Source organism: Rattus norvegicus, chromosome 10, assembly GCF_036323735.1.
Source record: "Rattus norvegicus strain BN/NHsdMcwi chromosome 10, GRCr8, whole genome shotgun sequence".
Taxonomy (NCBI): domain Eukaryota; kingdom Metazoa; phylum Chordata; class Mammalia; order Rodentia; family Muridae; genus Rattus; species Rattus norvegicus.
In genome coordinates, this window is record NC_086028.1 from 99,741,882 (window position 1) to 99,761,162 (window position 19,281).

Sequence of the window (19,281 nt, forward strand, 5' to 3'; positions counted from 1 at the left end):
GATTGAGTTAGCCTAGCTGGCCAGTGAGCCCCCAGGCACTCGCCTGTCTCCACCTCGATGCTAGGTTATAGGTACATGCCACTGCACCTGAATTCTTTTATTTTTTTTTTTTTATGTCCTTGGGACACAGGTTTGATTCTCCAATCTCTGGCTCCAAGGATCTTTTAAAAAAAATATTTTTAGGAGTCCACACTATTTTCGCGCGCTCTCTCTCTCTCTCTCTCTCTCTCTCTCTCTCTCTCTCTCTACCATGTGAATGCAGTACCTGAGGAATCTGCTGGGACTGGACCCACAAAGGGTTGTGGACCCCTTTGGGGGTGCTGGGAATCAAACCTGGGCTCTCTACAAGAGCACCCAGTGCTCTTAACCCCTGAGCCATCTCTCGAGCCCCACAGCCTCATGCTTTTGATAAGACTTGTAACACAATGGAAAACCTTCCCCCATAGCTGCACCAGAACAACCTGGGAGGCTAAAATGGGGTTGGGAGGCACAGGCATCCCCCCACCCCCAACAGCACGACATTTTCTCTCCTTGGCAGCTGAGAACAGTGATTTCTGGCCATAGAGGGTGAGCACTGACCTGTTCTGGTTGGATATCCATACGGTAACAGAGGAAGTTTTAAAATAGCATTCCCCTTTGGAATGAAACCTTTTGTATTGAGCAGAGTCTGGGAGAAGAGGTTAATTGAGGGTTTACTTATAATCTTAGGTTTACAAAGAGGGTCAAGTGGAGGCCTTTGGCAGGAGCTATTTACCTTGAATCTTCCAGTTCCCTGCTCTGTGGATTGAGCTGCTGGTGAGGGTGCAGCTCTGTCCTGGCTCCGCTGTCCCCTAGGCATGGGAAACAGTATGTTGGCCTTAGCTTAAGGGTGTGATAATTGGTGTGTGTCTGCTGCCCTACCCCTTTTATTTCTCCCTACATGACCCAGACTGTAACTCAGTGTTCCCATCCCTGCCTCCTGAGTTGAATGCTGAGATTACAGATGAACTCTTAAGAACATTCATATGAGAACGGACACATGTAGCAAGAGAATACTGTGGTTTGTGTGGGTGAGAGCTTGTCTCCTATGGGTGACGCTCTGGGTTGGGTTCCCAGCACCACATCACCAACCCTGGTGATGTGGCCCTGTACTTTTCACACTGGGGAGATAGAGGCAGGAGGTTCACAAGTCCAAGGCTGTCTTCTACTACAGAGTGAGTTCCAGGCCAGCCTGGGCTACACAGGACTCTGTTTCTTAAAAAGAATAGAAAATAAGGTTTGGTTGTGTGCACATGGAACCAGCCATTGTCCTGGGTATGATATGCATGGAGCAGACTGAGATTCTGAATGGCTGTGGGGGGTCTCAGACTAGAAAGAAAACAGGTGCAACATCACTAATCACAGTGTGAGGAGGGCATGCTGCCAGTGGTCTTTCACTTGCTCATCCATGCATCTATCTGTCCATCTACCCATCTCTCCACCTATCTATCTGGTCATCCATTCATCCTTCTATCCATCTAGTCATCTGTTCATCTATTCACCCATCTGTCTTTCTAACCATCTATCCATCCACCCATCTATTCATCTGTCCATCTATTCATCCATCCATCCCTCCATCCATCCATCTATTTATCCATCCATTCATCCATCTACCCACCCATCCATCCATCTATCCACTCATTCATCCATCTATCCATCTACCCATCTATTTATCCATCTATCCATCTATCAACCATCTATTCATCCATCTACCCACTCACCCATCTACCAGTCCACCTATTCATTCATCCATCTACTTGTTTATTTAACCAACCATCCCTCCACCCACCCCTCCACCCACCCCTCCACCCACCCAACAACTATCAATTGTATGATGCCTGCCAGGTACCATGGTCCCATTACACACCCTGGCCATTTCTATGGCTTGCCATCATGGAGGGTGCAGACTAATGAGCAATACAGACGTTGAATACATATGAGCACAGTACATCTCTGATTCGCAATGCTGGCAGAGACATGTGAGAAGGTACAGGAACTATATGAGTATGATGTCAGAGAACATGAGCTTAAATAAGCCTGTCGGTACACTCAGCTCCCCCTCCCTTAAGGGCATGATGGGGGAACTACAACCGGCTCAGTTGGGGGACTGATCACTAAGAGAAACAGGCTTCTAGGGAGACATGCCTAAGGGACCAGCTCATTTCATCGGAGGAAACAAAGTCTTTTTAAACCTTTGGGGGAGTAGGTAGGGAATCTTCAGGAAGAGTTACATCATTGGCTGGGGCCTGAGGTGCTCTGAATGCTTCGTTTGAGTGAAAAGGAATTCCAGGTGTTTGCTGAACTATCCTTAGAAGAAGAGAGGAAATTTAACCTGTACCCTGGCCACCAGGTGACTGGTTACTACCTCAAGGGTGGCAGAGGTGGGGGTTGAAAGAGTCCTTGAGCCAGAACATGCAGGCCCAGAGCAGGGAGGAAACAGTCCTATTCCTCCTGGTCTCAGGACGAGATTTTCAGGGTCTCAACCTCACTCTTGCTCCAGACCTCCCCAGCCCTCAGCTTTCTGGCCCCACACAAGTCCTTACATAGAATTCCCACACCCACCCGCCCACATCCCATCTCTTTGTCTATTGTACATAATTGTGTCCTGCCTCAGCAAAGCTAAGGCGGGAAGTGTAAGCCCCACACTTTAGCTATGTCTGTGTTGTAAAGTGGTCGTATGGTCCTGATTTTCCAGACCTACCCTGCCCCATGCTGCTCTGGTGGCCTTCCCTACCGCTGCTTCCTCCCAGATCCCTACCGTCCCAGGAAGCAGGCCCACTTGATGTTGGATTCCACCAACTCCATTTTGTTGACATGTCTTTACCTGTGTGTGGAGTGACGTTGGCACTAAGCACCCAGGGAGGACAAACTGGGCTCACACATTGTTCCCCTCCAAAGGCATGTGACATGAAGGTGGCTATGCCCTACTTCATGTGGCATTTTGTGTCACTCCCTTGCTGTGCACACTTCCAAATAGGACAGAGTCATTCAAAGGGCCCAGTAGAGCCTGGATACTGGTCCTTCCAAAAGGACCTGATTGTGTTGGTCTAGAGCTAGCTTGGAAGGTGGCCTTCTGAGGCAAAGGTACTCCTATCCCTGTGTGTTCAAGAACAGCCTGGTCTAGAAAAGGAGTTCCAAGACAGCCAGGGCTACACAGAGAAAACCTATATTGGAAGGTGGCCTTCTAGCAAATTCCCTGAGGAGGAGGATGCTACCTCGGCCACTTGGATTTGATTGGCGAGGATGCAGAAACCAACACCTTGAGCCTTACAATGTTTTGGCCACAGTGTTAGGAAAGTTGATCACAGTGCAGCCAAGTAGCCTCATTCCTGTGTGTATGTGTGAATGTGAGTGTGTGTGTGTGTGTGTTATCTACATTTCTGTATGCACATGAGTATGTATATGTGCCACAACACATGTGTGGAGGTTCCAGGACACATTGCAGGAGGCTCTCTCTGTCAAGTGGGTGGCTGAGAGCAAACTTATGCCACCTCATTTGGCAGCAAGCACCACAAACCCATCTTGCTGGCCCAGTGCCTGGTTTTCATCTGGATCTGGGGAATTGAACTTGGCTCCTCATGTTTGTAAGGCAAGTTCTTTACCAGCTGAGCCATCTTGCTATCCACTTATCTTCCCTTCTCACAAATGATATGACTCATGCTCAGAGAAAATTGTGTGGCTCCCCTGAAGTCATGAAGACTTGGGGCAGAGCCTGCTCTTGACCTCTGACCTCTAAGAGTGTGTTTCCTGGCTCTGCTTTTCCTTTGGGGATGGAAACAGTCCCAGGAGGAGTAGGCTATTAGGAATGACAGGAAGAGATTTGCCTATATGTGGTGATAATTGGGGATGACAGACATACCATGCCGGGAGGCCCCAGGGGACTCATATGACAGCAGTCAGGACAGTGTGTTGGCCACAACCTCCTGCAATGGCTCTCTAGGGTTACCATGAGATGCCTAGACATCAGATGGAGCAGCTTCCTGTGAGGAGACACCCAACTCCCTGCATGAGCTGTTCCCAGGTCATAGAAGTCACTTTCCACCTGTGTGGTCATTGGTGTCAGCTGTGCATGCTTGATGCATGCTACCACTTTGATAAACAAGACTTAATTGTGAGTCAAGAGCACCCCACCCGCAAGTCTAGTTAGCTCCTGGCAATGAGTAGATAGGGCAGGACCAGGGCGTTTGTTGACTTGCTTTTTTGTTCTACTTTATTAAGTTCTTGTACCTACCATCCTTCCAACCTTAATCCAGCACCCCAAATAGGAGAGAAAGCAGTTTAGAAAGAAAAAGGGGGCACAGACCTCTTCAGACTTCCTGATGCTTAGGGGCACTGGGTTCCTGGGGGCAAGTCTAATCTTCATCCTCAGACTACCTTCCACTTTTTCTCTCTTTGCTCACAACCATTCAACAAACCACAACAGGAGCCAGCAGGAGCAGGAACTCTGTCCCCACCTTGGGGCTCTCGAATTTATATCCTCTCCAAAGTTCCTAGAATTCCAACTGTAAGTTATCTGCAGCTGGGCAAAAATCACATCCCTCCTAGTGCATGAGACAAATCCTAGTCACCTGCTGTGAAGCAACCTCTTATCCCATACCTGGGAGTAAAACAAAAACATATTCACATAACAGAACTGGGTTTAAAAAGAAGCCCCAAATTCTTTTTTTTTTTTTTTTGGTTCTTTTTTTCGGAGCTGGGGATCGAACCCAGGGCCTTGCGCTTCCTAGGTAAGCGCTCTACCACTGAGCTAAATCCCCAGCCCCCCAAATTCTTAACATAGGGGTTGGCCAGGTAGGATTCAGTTCTAATTTCCTTGTCTTTCTTCTATATGTATGTCTATATTCTATATGGTGCATTGTCCCGGACCATAGTGAACTGTTGGTCACAAGGAGGGAACTGAAAATCAATAGCCTTCGATCTCTCTGCCATTTCTTGTCTCACTTGGCAGTTAGAGCACCTTTGTTCCTGACGCCAGGAGCCACCATTGCTGGTTTATAGGCATTCCCCATGGGGCTATTGTCCTCTTCCCACTCCATTTTCTCCAGGCCTTTCCTCTGCAGGTTGGAGATGAAGTGTGTTGGTGATAGGTTCTGGAGAAAGGTGAGACCTTCTCTCCTTCCCTGGAGGGTTGTGAGTTCCATATACAATGCATCAAGGCTGGCAGGGGTAGGAAGAAGAAAGAAGCCTTGAGCCCAAGTTTCCAGAGGGCAGGTCCTCTATGAGATTTCAATACCCAAGAGGAAAGATGCTTGACTGTCACTTGGAGCTATTTAAAATACAGACCCACTATGCTGAGACCTCAATCCTGCACTTACATCACACATGTAGGGTCGCTGTATAACCATGAGGAGATGCTTCCAGGCCAGTGATTTTCAAACATGGCTATATGTGGGAATCATGATATTGGGTCCCTCAGAGAGCCTGGATGTCTGGTCCTACCTCAGATGTCATGTGATTTTGTTGCCAGGAATGGAGTCTGGCCAGATGGGGAGAGAACACAAGGGCCTCAGCGTACCCATCTGGAGAACAGGAACAAAACAGTGCCTGCCAATCGCTCCTACAAGGCGACCAGGAAAACTCACCATAAATGCTCACTCATGCCTTCCAAAACCCATTAAGAAGTGATGAGGCAAGAAGGCAGGAGTCACCCACATTTGCCCCAGGTCACTTGTGCATTAGCTATGCATCTTTCTATATCCCAAATACCTGAAATAATCAACTCAAAAGAGGGTGAACCTGTTTTGCTCAATATGAGGAGATACAGACTGTCATGGCAGAAGGGATGATAACATAGCTGGTCTCATTACCAATGCAGTCATAACCAGAGAGGAGCACAGAGCGGGATGTGGAGCTGGGATATCAAACACTGAGGCCAGTCCCCACTCAGCCACTCACTCTAGCGAGGTTCACCTCCTAAAGATCCCATGATGTTTTAAAACAGCATTACCAGTGGGGGACCAAGTGTGCAAACACTTGAGTCTGTGGAGGGCATGTCACATTTAGAGCACATTTGCCAACCACTTGATGCTGGGTAACTTGAAACCTCACATATGGTCAACGTGCTGAGAATAAGTGTTTGTCAATTCCTCAGCCATAAATATAAGCATCTATAACACACACACACACACACACACACACACACAGCACAGAGCACAGAAACCAAGAAAGAGGAAGCAGGAAGACTGAAAGAACCAGAGGTTGGGAAGACCAACAGGAAACAGTGTACAAGCTCAAGCCAGTGGACACCCCAGCAGGAAGAGAGTGGAGGGATGATGTTTAGGAGCTGAGGCGCTATTGACAGATAATGGCTTCTCAGGGAGAGAGAGTCAATATTCTTTAGGATGCAGTCCTTAGTAGATCAACTCTGCTCCAGTGGATAGGCCCTCACCGGTGGATATATGGACAGCACAAATTGATCTCAGTCATTTATACACTAAAACAGAGAGAGGGGGAAGATGAGAGGGGATGGATCTGGGAGTGGTTAAGGAGTCGGGAGAAATCTGATCAAAAGACATTGTATACATACACGAAGTTCTCAGAGAATTAATAAAAAAAGGGTAATAAATCTCAGACCACCTAACAATCAGGTGAGTAGGGGCCCACAGTGGCGTTGCTCACTGATACATCAGGTCAAAGGTCAAGAACATAGAGAAGACATGAGTCTGGGAGGGGAAGTCTTGGCAAGGGCAGTTGGCTAACTCCAGGGAGTGCATCCCATTGGGTGATTTCATCCTGACAGATTGGGTGTTGGAAGGGGATATGTGTGTGTGTGTGTGTGTGTATGTGTGTGTGTGAGAGAGAGAGAGAGAGAGAGAGAGAGAGAGAGAGAGAGAATGAGTCCAGACAAAATAGAATTTGGAAAAGGGATGTTTTTCTAGTGAATAATCAGGAATCTTCTGGACCCTCCTCCTTCCTCAGCAAAGATGATGGAGGAGAGCAACTTTCATTCCACAGAAGGGCATCCGCCTGTCTCCCACATGGAGACGGGATTGAAATAGCTTTTTCAGATCTTCCAGTTAAGCTGTCACCTGTGCGCCCCCCCACCCCCAGCTCTCCAAGGAGTCCCCCCCCAGTAGCAGTTATCTGGGCTCCGGAAGAACAGCTCAATCTTACTGCCGTCTGCAGCTGTCTCTGTCACAATAGAGAGGCTCAGGGCCCCGAAGACAGCACACAGCTTCAGAAAGACAGGCTGAAGTGTGCAGGGTGCAGGAGGGGTGGGGAGGTAGGGAGACTTTGAAACCCTGCTGGGGCCATCTTTCACATGGTCAGCCCTGCTGGGGGTCCTGCGAGGTCCGGGGGCATGTTAAGGAAGCAGCTGTCATGGGGCCGGGGCTGAGAGTGATCACAAGATGACATAGCTAAAAAAAAGCTTCACTTTAAGGTAGGAAGGTAAATGCCACTTCTGGGCCGGCACCCGCTCCCTGGACTGGGAACGAGATAATGAATTATTACCCAAGGAAATGAAACCTCTAATAAATTCAAAAGCAAAGCTGGGGGAGGCTAAACTCCATTTTTACGAAGGAGCTGGTGATTTATAAAGTGTCTGCTCCCTGGGCCTCTTGGGGCTCCATCAACTCTCTCTGTCCCTCCCTGTCTCCCCTGCAGGGAGGCCTCTGCTCCTTCTGGACATACAGCTCCCCCAACTACAAAGCCCCCCCAACTGCCACTTGCCTCTGATGCTCCTTTTACTCTCCCCTGTGTGAACTACTCTCACCCCAGTGGGAATTTAAAACCTGAACACAGCTGAAATTTGGGCCAATTGCTTTCGAGAGCTCAGTCCCCAAGGATTGGCCACTAGGAAATCTGTCTTCCTTAGGAGTCCATTCCGACCTTTGAGCCAACAAATTACGAGTTGAACCAGCTCAGAATAGGCAATCAGGCTCCAGGATGCGGTGCTGGCTCCAGGCGGGGCGCGGCCCAGGCAGGGGCCGCTAATCCACTTTGCCTGAATCGCACAATCCCAGCCTTCTCCAGGTTTGGGGAAACTGGCTGACTGCATTTTTCCTTCCCTGTGTCACCTCTAATACCTTTCAAGCTTCATTCTGCAAACACTGGCCCCTCCATCCCTAGCCCAAAGCCATTGGACTCCTGCTGTTTGACCTCATTGCGTGTGTGTTTCCGGGGTGACCGGGCTTGTGATGTCACAGGCTTAGGCCAGTGAATCTTCAAGTGGGTGGGACCACAACAGTAGGTACCCAGTTAGACCGAGAAACAAAGACCTTGTTTTCACGCCATAGAAAAGTGGAAAATGGGGGGTGGGAGAGTGTGATAAAAATGGAGTCTGGGTGGGTTCAAGGCCATCCCTCAGGCTGGTTGGGTTAACTTTACTGAGTGCCGCTTTCCCAAACGCCTATGCAGCCTCCCTACGCCTGTCTGAAGAGCTATAATTTAGAAAGCCACTCAGTCCTGGTGGAAGGGATTCCAATGGGATTCCAAGACCCAGCATTCCCAGCGTGGGGCTCAGCCAGTCATCCACCTTCCAATCGGAGTGTCCTGACGCCCCTCAGCCCTCGAGATCTGACATCAGCGCCTTTCCTGTACTCGCAGGTGGACCTGGAATTCACATCCCAGGATCTAGTAAGAAACTAGGCTCCTTCAGTGTCGACTAAATGCCACCCGGGTTCTGTAGGGAGCCCCAAGGCCAAGTGATTTTCAGAATGGGGCTCAGCTGGGTCGGCTCAAGGCTGGGCTTTCATCAAAGGAGGAAACACCCCCTACCCCTTCTTCTGGTTCTGCTAGGTGATGCCTAGTGCCGGTATTTTTTTTTTTTTTTTAAGTAGCAGGAGTCAAGAGGAAAGCACAGGCTCCATTTAGAAACAAAGGCAACTGGCAGGCCTTCCCCAGTGTGCGAGCCCCACCGCACTGAGTTTCTGGTAATTTACTATCGGCCTGAATTATTTAGATAGATTGGGCTCACGTGGACTTCAGGTGTCCCAATTACCTGGCTGATTTGCATGTTTACGAGTCGGGGGATTGAATGCTAGCTCAAAGCAAATTCCAAATTCAGACTTTGGAATGGAAATCCTTGAGGTCCTGGCCCCTGCCCCTTTCTACCCTACCTGTGAGAAGAGGACCATCCACAAAAGGCATCCCTGCAGAGAGCAGGCTAGGAACCCATCTCTTCACAGGAGCAGGGGACATCAGCAGGACTGGGCCAGCCTCAGTTTCTTCTCCTGGTCAGGCTAAGGTAAAAATGGCTCCACAGAGAGAAGAGAGAAGAAAGTTCCAGTTGATCATGTTTGCCCAAACTGAAGGAGAGGGAAGAGAGAGAGAGAGGGTTCCCATAGTCCAGCCAGGAGGCAAAGATTTAATCCTCTAATCTAGTCTGCGGGGAGCAAAGCAAGGGCTGAAGCTATTTTCAATCCTGAGTGTGCCTACAGAATGCTTGATGCTGGCAGTGGCTGCACTGGGAAGCCTGAGAACATTTGCAAGTGTTCATAGCCAGAGCTCCCTGGGTGTGGAGGATCTGCCTCTTGGCGTGACTTGACGGAACTCCAAAGGTTGGAGGGGCTCCCCCTTATTTTCAGTTAAAGAACACCTCCCCACACATACCATGTACTCCACAATCCATTCTCTGTGCCCCCCGCCCCCCGCCTTCCTGACACAGTTCCTGCTGGACTTCACGCACAACCTGCAAATTCATGATGACCTTTTCAGAGCTGGACCAATTACTCTCAAATAAAATGACTTAAGCACCGGAGAGACGCATGTTTAAATTGTTGTGGTCGAGTGAGTTATCACCAGTACTGGATGAGTGCCAGCAGCAGCCCATGCTGCGGATCACCTAGGGAAGGTTTCAGACAGTAGGTGCCTGAGCCATGCTCCCCAGAGAGGGTGGCATTAATCCCAGTCCTAGGGAGAGGACCCCTATGGCTTGTTAGCCAGCTAGCCTAGCCATTTGGATGGCAAGCTCTAGGTTTATTGAGAGACTCTGTCTTGAAAAATAAAGTGGAAAAGAGCAATTGAAGAAAATACCCAGTATTGACCTCGGGCCTCCACATATGTACACACATCTCTGCACACTCCCTCATGCATGCACACATACCCATGCACACACATACACACATGCACACACATACACACACATGCACATTCTCATGTAAACACACCCCATGTACACACACACACACCCCATGTACACACTCAAACATACACATATACACATGCACACACTCATGCACATACACATGCACACACCCATGTATATACATATGCACACCATGTACACACACACACACATGTGGAGAGAGGGATGATGTTCCCAGATGATTTAACCATCTAAGAAAATCTGATGTAAAAGTTTGGAATCTCTCATCAGTAAGTCTTTGCATCAAAACTAATCAGATTTGATATGCTGCTAATGGGATCAAGACACACATTTTTATCTGCCAAGTAGGCCGCTGGCTTGAAACAAAATAACCTTGTGAAAATTTCATGTTGGCTCATCTTAATGAGAGTCAGTGCGTGCAAGCGTAGTGTGCCCCTTATCCAGTCTCCCATGTTCACGGAGTGTATGTGCAACGTGCACATGCACACAGGCTCACACTGAGGCCGAGGACATTAGCTGCCCTGCCCATCTCTACCTCATTCCCTCGAGCCAGGATCTCTCAGGAGGGAGGGTGGCAGCAAACAAGTGTCAGGTAACTTCCCATCCCCACCTCCCTCCCAGTGTTGAGGTCACATGTGCCTAGGCCCCCAAGTCCAGTTTTTACATAAGTGTTGGGGATTTGAACTCAGGTCCTTATGTTTGCATAGCAATCACCCTGATCCTTAGAGCCACCTCTAGGCCACAAAGTCTTTGCTAAACTGCTATAAACACATACACATATACATACATATACATAATTACATATGTATTCAAACACTCAAGTATTTGAACACTTGGTCCCGGGTTGGTGGCCCTGTTGGGGGCGAGGTTTAACAGATGCAGCCTTGTTGGAGAGAAGCACACCACTGGGAAGCTCACTTTGAGATTATATTGCCCTGTCTACATTTTGTTCTCTCTGCTTCATGTTCTTGCTGTCACATGTCTGTGCCACGTCAAGAACCTTAAGTCAAAACAAACCCTTCCTTCTATAAGATGCTTTAGTCATGATGTTTTATCCCATCCACAGAAAAGTATATACTGAAATTTTATTTATTCTCTCCAGTCAAATGACAGCTGAGTAATGTCCTTCATTTGTAGAGGGGGAAACTGAGCCTTGGGCAGGACAAGTGACTTACCCGATTTACAAAGCTCTTGAGTGCTAAGAAACTGTTTTCTACCAGTCTCGTACTGATTTAAAATAAAATCTTTTGGTAAATTTTGATTCATATTTATTTACTGTGTGCATGTTCATGTGCATATGTACATACGTGACACAGCATGTGGATACCAGAGGAGCCAGTTCTCTCCTTCTACCATGTAGGTTCTAAGGATAGAACCCAGGACGTCAGGTTTTGCTGCAAGCCCCTTTATACCTACTCAGCCATCTTGATGGCCCAAGACTGAGATTCCTGCTTCCTGTAAGCAGAGCCTCTGTTCTGAACGCTGTAGAACTTTACCTGATGGACAGCTGTGACGGATGCTCTTGTACTCTGAGGCGAAAGTGGGCAGGCACACAGTCTGTGATGAAAACGACGAAATCCCTAGGCTCACGATTTGCTTTTGTCCCATTGTGACACAGGTACCACCAGGCTTTCTTTGTGCAGCCTGAGAGGACTGTGGCTGGAGCGACAGGTACACAGACAGCATCATCTGGCTACCATGATGGGGCTTGTAAACTGTCCTTTATTCCGAGCCTTGAGCGTCTTGTCTTCTGCCAGCGTCTGTGACATAACAGGACCCCAGCTGTCTCGAGGGCTTAGATATAGGAACTCAAACCTGCTGGGTTCCTGATGACGAGTTTGGATCTGGCGTCTTGGTCTCCACCTCTTTCCCTCTAAGCACAAGTGTGCATGTGCACGCTGCACATGTGTTTCGGGAGCTGGAGAAGCAGGAGAGGAGACCCCTTGGACAACAGAATACAGGCCCCTGTTAACTCTGCTTTGCAGTAGAAAGATAGTAGATACGGCAGACTAGTTCCCGACTCTTTCTATGAGATAAACAGACTGACTCGGTACAAAGGTTAAAAGAGATACAAGCCACGGGTCTAAGGGAATGGATGCCTTGTTAGCTTCAAAGCTTAGAGAGAGCTCCTCTTTACTTTCACTGGAGCCTGTAGAAAGGCCTCTGGGCCAGGATATGCAAAGCTGACACATCCAGCCTTGTTGACCGGAATCCACCCACATGGGGAATGTCAGGACAGGGGCACACACCCCCTTGGCCCACTTACTTATCAAATGAGCTATTCCACTTTTGGTATAAATTCTGGTGGCTTGCACAACCCTTGGATTGGGACCATTTCTCTCCAACGCTGAGGGTTTTAGAAAATAGATGATCAGGGTGGGAGACCAGCTTAGTGGGTAAAGAGCTTATGGTGCAAATGTGAGAACCTGAATTCAGATCTGCACCCTCCCTCATGCATGCACACATACCCATGCACACACTCCCATGCACACACATCCACACATGCACACATCCACTAGAAGGGGCAGGTACATTATATATGTGTATGTACACACACACACACACACACACACAATCCCAACTCTGAGAGGTGAAGACAGGTGAGTGGTCAGGGCTTGCTCTCTAGATAGTTTAGCCAAGAGTAGAGCTCCAGTTTCAGGGAGAGGCTCTGTCTCAAAAAACTATGAGTGACCCAGGAAAAACCCCATGTCCACCTCTGCCGTCTACATGCACATGTGTGGGTGAACACACCCGCACATGTACACACAAATGAACGATCACATGCCAGGACTCGTATTCTCAAAACTTTGTTTAAACAATGTTCTTTTTAGTTTTTCATTTTATTTGTAATCTTACATGTGTATATGGATTTGGGTACATGAGTGCAGGTGTCCACACAGGCCAGAAGAGGGTGCCAGAGCCCATGGACCTAGAGTTACAGGCAGTCTGGAATGGGCACTGAGAACTGAGCTCAGGTCCTCTGCAAAAGCAGTGCCAGCTCTTAACCATGAAGCCATCTGTCCAGCCCTCAGCACTACTCTTCAACTGAATACCAGGTAAGCCTCACTGGGAGAGGCTAACTTCAGCACTAAGTACCATCTAATGAATGAGAATTACATATTCAATGGTGGTTTCTAATAGCAGGTTCTGTGTAATTTTCAGCTGTTAATTATCATTATTAAGGATTATTAAAAATAAGGACCCAGATGTTCCAGGAGCTCTTCAGTTGCTTTGTAGAGTGGTCTGGAGCCTACTCAACAATCTGGGGATGAAAGGACTCTCACCTGGAGAAGCTGAGGCCTCAAGGGGGTGAGTGTCTTGTTGTCGGAGGTAAGGAGCACTAGGTCACCACTGTGTGACACAAAGCTGCAAGTTTCTTTCCTTACGAGTGATTTTGTGTGTGTGTGTGTGTGTGTGTGTGTGTGTGTGTGTGTGTGTGTGTCTTGTGAAGGTGTGTACACTTGGGTGCAGGTACCTGTGGAGGCCAGGAGAGGGCGTCAGATCCCCTGAAGTTAAGAGTTTCATTGAATCTCCTTGAGCTAGAATCATTAGAAGTTGCTAACCCCCTGACATGGTGCCTCAAAGCAAACTTGGGATCTCCACAAAAGCAGTAGGCAATTGCTGGCCACCTCTTTAACCCCCACACTGAGAACTTCTATATGCCAACTACCTCTTTTTGACTTGGAGGTATTCTTGAGACAGGGTCTCACACAGCCCAAGCTGGCCACACATTTCCTAGGTAGCTGAGGACAATCTTGAATTCTTGATTCTCTTCAAGTCTTCAGTTCTGAAATGACAGTCGCACATTACCATGCCTGCTCTACCTTTAAAAAAAAAAGAAGAAGAAAGAAAAAGAAATTATTTTTATTTATCTGTATGTGTTCATGTGCCTGTAGAGGCCAGAAGAGGGTGTTCTATCTCCCTGAGCTGGAGTCACAAGTGGTTGTGAGCCACCTGATACTCATGCTAGAAACCAAATTCAGATCTTCTGAAAGAGCAGCATGGACTCTTAACAGCTTGAGCCATCTCTCCAGTTCCTACTTTAAAAAAAAAAAAAAGAGCCATATAAAGCGTGTTGTGATATAACACACACACACACACACACACACACACACACACACACACACAATGCAATTGGCCCATTAAGGTCTAGAGAGGTGCTTGCTCTATACGCATGATGACCTCAATCCAACCCCCAGAGCCCATGTAAAGAATCCAGAGTAATTCCGGCACTGAGGAGGACAGTGGGACCCTCTAGCCAGCTACCTTAATCAGTTGCCTTAATCTCTTAGAGAGTTCTAGGTCAAGGAGGGACCTTGCCTCAGATATATAAGTTGACTGTCTCCTGAGAAGTGAGACTCAAGGTTGAGGTAGCTGCTCCCATGGCAGCCATGGGCAGGATCAGAGAGTGATGACTGTGCATACATTAGTGCCCAGCTCCATTTCCCACTCTCTTAAGTCCAGGATCTCTGCCCAGGGACAGACCTACCTACAGTTAAGATAATGAATGTAGGAAAGATAGGTCTTCCACAGTCATCCCCAGAAGCCTACTGACACACACAAGAACACACGCACACACACACTCACACACACACGCTCTCACTCACACACACACACTCACACACTCTCACTCACACACACACTCACACACACACTCTCACTCACACACACTCACACACACACACTCACACACACTCTCACTCACACACACACTCACACACACTCTCACACACACTCTCACTCACACACACACTCACACACACTCTCACACACACTCACACACACTCTCACTCACACACACACTCACACACACTCTCACACACACTCACACACACTCTCACTCACACACACTCACACACACTCTCACTTACACTCTCACTCACACACACTCTCACTCACACACACACTCACACACACTCTCACTCACACACACTCACACACACACTCTCACTCACACACACTCACACACACTCTCACTCACACACACTCACACACACACTCTCACTCACACACACTCACACACACTCTCACTCACACACTCACACACACTCTCACTCACACACACACTCTCACTCACTCATACACACACTCACACACACTCTCACTCACACATACACACACACACACACACACACACACACACACACACATTCTCCCATTAAAGGATACCATGCCATGATGATTGGGATATGATCTCAGACACAGACAGCCCTCATGACCAAAGTCAGTGCCAAAGAAAGGCTGCACTTTAGTTACTACCCTGCACCCAGAACCTCACCCATATTCTACCAATTTCTGAAGTAGCTATGAGTGTTTTGAATGTTGCAGTATGTTTATAGTATGTACCAAGCCACTGGCTCTTCAGATTATGAGTTGTAAAAATAAATAAATAAATGAAGGAAGGAAGGAAGGAAGAAAAAGAAAGACAGAGAGAGACAGAAACAAAGGAAGGAAGGAAAGAAGGCAGACAGAAAGAAAGAAAGAAAGAAAGAAAGAAAGAAAGAAAGAAAGGAAGGAAGGAAGCTCTGTGCCTTCCCTCCTGCATTTGCCCAGGGTGGGTGATCTCCCCTCCCCCTACCCAGAGACTTCTGAGAAGAACCCCAGAAGAAATCAGGAGGAGAAAGATGGGGGCCTCAGAAATCTTCATGTAGCCTGAACTCAAGCCTTGCATTTCAAGGGCACAGAAGGCATCCCTCCCCTTCTTCTACAGCCTCAGATGAGTCCCCTGGAGAAACCCCAAGTTAGCCTCCTAAGGAGAGCCAGCTCCTTGAGGGAGGTAGCTGAACCTGGGGATGGTCTGGGGGCAGCAGATTTTGCCAGGAGCCTGTGTGTGTGTGTGTGTGTGTGTGTGTGTGTGTGTGTGTGTGTGCTCTCCTGGGTCCCCAAAAGCTGTCACCAAAGGACCTGGATGCTTATGTAGCACCTTGGCAGTAACAAAGCTATTCTAAAGAAAAACCCCCCTCCCCCAGCTATAGGACAATTATGTGTGTAGCTTCCGATAGAAGAAAGAGGGACTGTGGTGGAGAGGGGTAGCCAGAGGAAAGGGTACAAGGAACAATTGGAGCTGCCCCATGGGGACACTTTTAGGTAAATTCTGAAATTTGCCCTACCTGAGGATGACTAGACACCTGCCTGAGGGAGACACTGGTACAGAGCTGCCTGGGAACAGACAAATTCCCTAGCTCTTCTGTGGGCAGAGCAGCCTAGGGAAAGCCCTCTAGCTGTCCAAGTAGCGTAGATCCAGGTGCCTAGAGGCTTGGTCAGGTCTTGTTCATGGAGCCCTGAGGTCACAGGGATAGGACTTAAAGGTCATGGCTGTATGGCTCCAAGCTTAGGTTTTCTATGCCCAGCTGGCCAGCTGGGCTGCAGCTTCTCATATGACTGAGGTTAGGATCTGAGGGCTATGGCTGGGTAACCACAGCACCTGCTGCAGCCTGGTCCCACTCAACTCTCGGGCATCCAGTGGGCGAAGCCTGGTTAGACTTCCCAGGGGCTCTGCTTTAACTGTCTTGAGAATGCTTACAGCCCAGAGGGGTGACAAGGAGGTGATTATGTAAGGTTTAAAGGGAATCATTGGTAGGGCCCTGTCTCCCACTGCCAAAACGAGAGAACAGCCAGCAGGCTTTACAGTTTGCAGCCCTAGGTGGGCTCGCTTGGGATGGAGAGGCTTACCCCAGGATAGTGGGAGAGTAAGTTTCATTCCTTGGGGAACACAGGGAAAAACCTCGGGTATCTAAAGCTTTTTAGAACTATCCTCAAAGCTGCAGCTTGGTATCTCTCCCCTCACACACGCCTACACCAGCCCTGGAAGTTCAGGGTCCATAGGAGGCCTAGCTGGTGCTTGAGGGCTTCTCTCTTCCTGTGTGGAGGGAACTTTCCTAAGGCTATCTTTTCCTTTTTGCTCCTTAGCAGAGTAATTGTTAACCCACTAACCTATACAGTCATGTGTCTATCATCTGTAGGTCTGAGTCTGTGATGGGACAGCAACACAAGCTGGTAACGCACCTCTTCTTCAGAGCCTAGCCCCCAGGCATTCGGTTTCAATGGTTTACCCACCCCCTGCCCCTCTGCCCTATGGCTTCATGTATAGGGGGTTAGGCCTCGGATACAATATCAAATGGCTGCACTCACCCTTAGGAGAGGAGGATGGGGTCTTGCTCATACACTAGACATTTATGGGTGAAGGCATGATTATTACAAGACAGATACTTGTATATACTTTATTGTTATTCGTGTGTATGTATGTAGTGTGTGTGCATGTTTGTGTGTGCACAAGCATGTGCCCTGGTATACTGTGAAGATCAGAGGACAGCTTTCAGGACTCGGTTCTCTCCTTCCATCTCATTGAGACAAGACCATCTTGCTCTTTCTGCCCCACTGTATACATCAAGCTAGCTGGCCCATGACCCATGATCCTCCTGTCTCAGCCTCATATCTGCCAACAGAAGTTCTGTGACTTCAAGTCTCTACCGCCACACTCAGCTTTTTAGGTGGACTCTGGGGGTTAAGCTCGAGTCATCGGGCTTATACTGCAAAGGCCTTACCGTCTGAGCCTTCCAGCTCACTCGTACATCATGCTTTTAAGTGTATTTGTGTATCTGTATGTTTGGATGTTAGTGTACTTATTTCTGTGTCTATTCTATATGTATCTTCTCTCTACCCTGTGTGTGTGTGTATGTGTGTGTGTGTGTGTGTGTGTGTGTGTGTGTGTGTATGAGAGACAGAGAAGTCCTTACCATGCACAATCCTCTTTTCCCAGCATTTCAGGAGTATGAGGATGTCACTTTGTCTCTTCCGGGGACCTAACTCCACAAGCCCGAACTGCATCTTCCTACACGCGCAGCTCTGCAGATTTTCAAATATTTATCCTCCTATATTTAAAATCTGTGAAATCTCCCTCTCTCTTCCTCATACCTTATGTGCTTGTGAGTTCTCTCAGTCATCAGCCCCCTCTTCAACTCACTTCCTCTTTGTCTCTAGATATATATGCGTATGTCTGTGTGTGTGTGCATACACACACACACACACACACACACACACACACACACACACCCTGCTAAAGAAAGAGAAACCAACCAGGCCATATTTTGCACTTCTAAATTGTGCACAGTTAAAGACACATGGTACCATCACTCTGACACACATCCAGCCAGAGAGGGATCTGAGCTCCAACTGCTCCTGAGGAGAAAGTCTGTCGTCCGAGGGGTTCCCCAGGCTGCCACTAAGCTGCACGAAGGGGAACTAATTGGTGCTTTCCCAGGGCTTGGAGAGAAGCTCTGAGAAAACGCCACTCTCGCCTGGGCTGCTGGTGGCCTGGGGTCTTCTCCCCCAGAGTTGTGATATCTAAGAAGCTGCCTGAGGGGCAGAGGCTCCCCGGAGGTCTCTCTACATGCCAAGGTTGGTCTGTAGACTATCCCCATCCAGAGCCAGCTAGGCATCCCTGAACCACCGACTTTCCTGAGGAGAAGGAGCTTGAAGAGGCTGGGGAGGGGGCTCAGTCAGTAAAATGCCTGCTGAAGAAGCAGGAGGCCCTGAGTCCAGGTCCTCATCACAGGCAGCAGTGTGGACTTCTAACCCCAGCACTATAAGGGTCAGGGGTCACGAAGACAAGCAGCCCGCTGCAGCTCGTTGATCAGACAGCTTAGTTGAACTAATAAACCCCAGGTTCAAGGTCAGACCCTGACTCAAAATAAAGGACAACAGAGGAATACATCCAACTTTGACCTCTGACCTACACATGCACCTGCATACTCACATGAACACACACACACACACACAGACACAGACACACACACACACAGACACACAGACACACACACACACACACACACACACACACACGGACATGCACAAAGAGGGGGGAAGGAGGAGGAAGAGCTGAGAGGGGAAAGAGAAGGGGAGAAGAAAGGAGAGGAGAGGTGGAGAGGGGTGGCGGGGAGATATTCTTGTGCTGAAACCCCTCTCCCTGGGAAGCCCCGGAAGGACCCTGCCCCACCTGCTGAAGCTCTGAGGGAAGTTTCTTGCTCTGTAGATTAGTATCCATTCAGGAGCTTGGCTGCCCTAGACCAGCAGGAAGAAGGTGAAGAAAATACTGCCAAGTGGCACAAAGTGAGCAGACACAGAGCTAGAACAAACCTGTGTGCGTCAGAGTGTAGATAACGTCAAGGAAACCCTTGATAAATGGGCACAGAAAGACATACAGGCAGGGACAGACA

The 19,281-nt window shown here is 48.5% G+C and overlaps 1 long non-coding RNA gene across 7 annotated transcripts in view; it reads left to right on the forward strand.

Moving 5' to 3' along the window:
* Nucleotides 1–19,281, forward strand: part of LOC102548022 (uncharacterized) — a 33,884-nt gene that overhangs the window by 9,384 nt on the left and 5,219 nt on the right. Inside the window, exons 1-4 of one of the 7 annotated variants that reach the window (XR_005490536.2) lie at nucleotides 8,221–8,595; nucleotides 11,685–11,737; nucleotides 12,955–13,122; nucleotides 13,229–13,375. This is a non-coding gene — a long non-coding RNA (uncharacterized LOC102548022). Of the gene's footprint in view, nucleotides 1–8,200; nucleotides 8,596–11,684; nucleotides 13,123–13,228; nucleotides 13,376–19,281 lie in introns of those variants that run through there. The other 6 variants (XR_010055475.1, XR_010055474.1, XR_357987.5 and 3 more) reach the window with 6 other exon arrangements.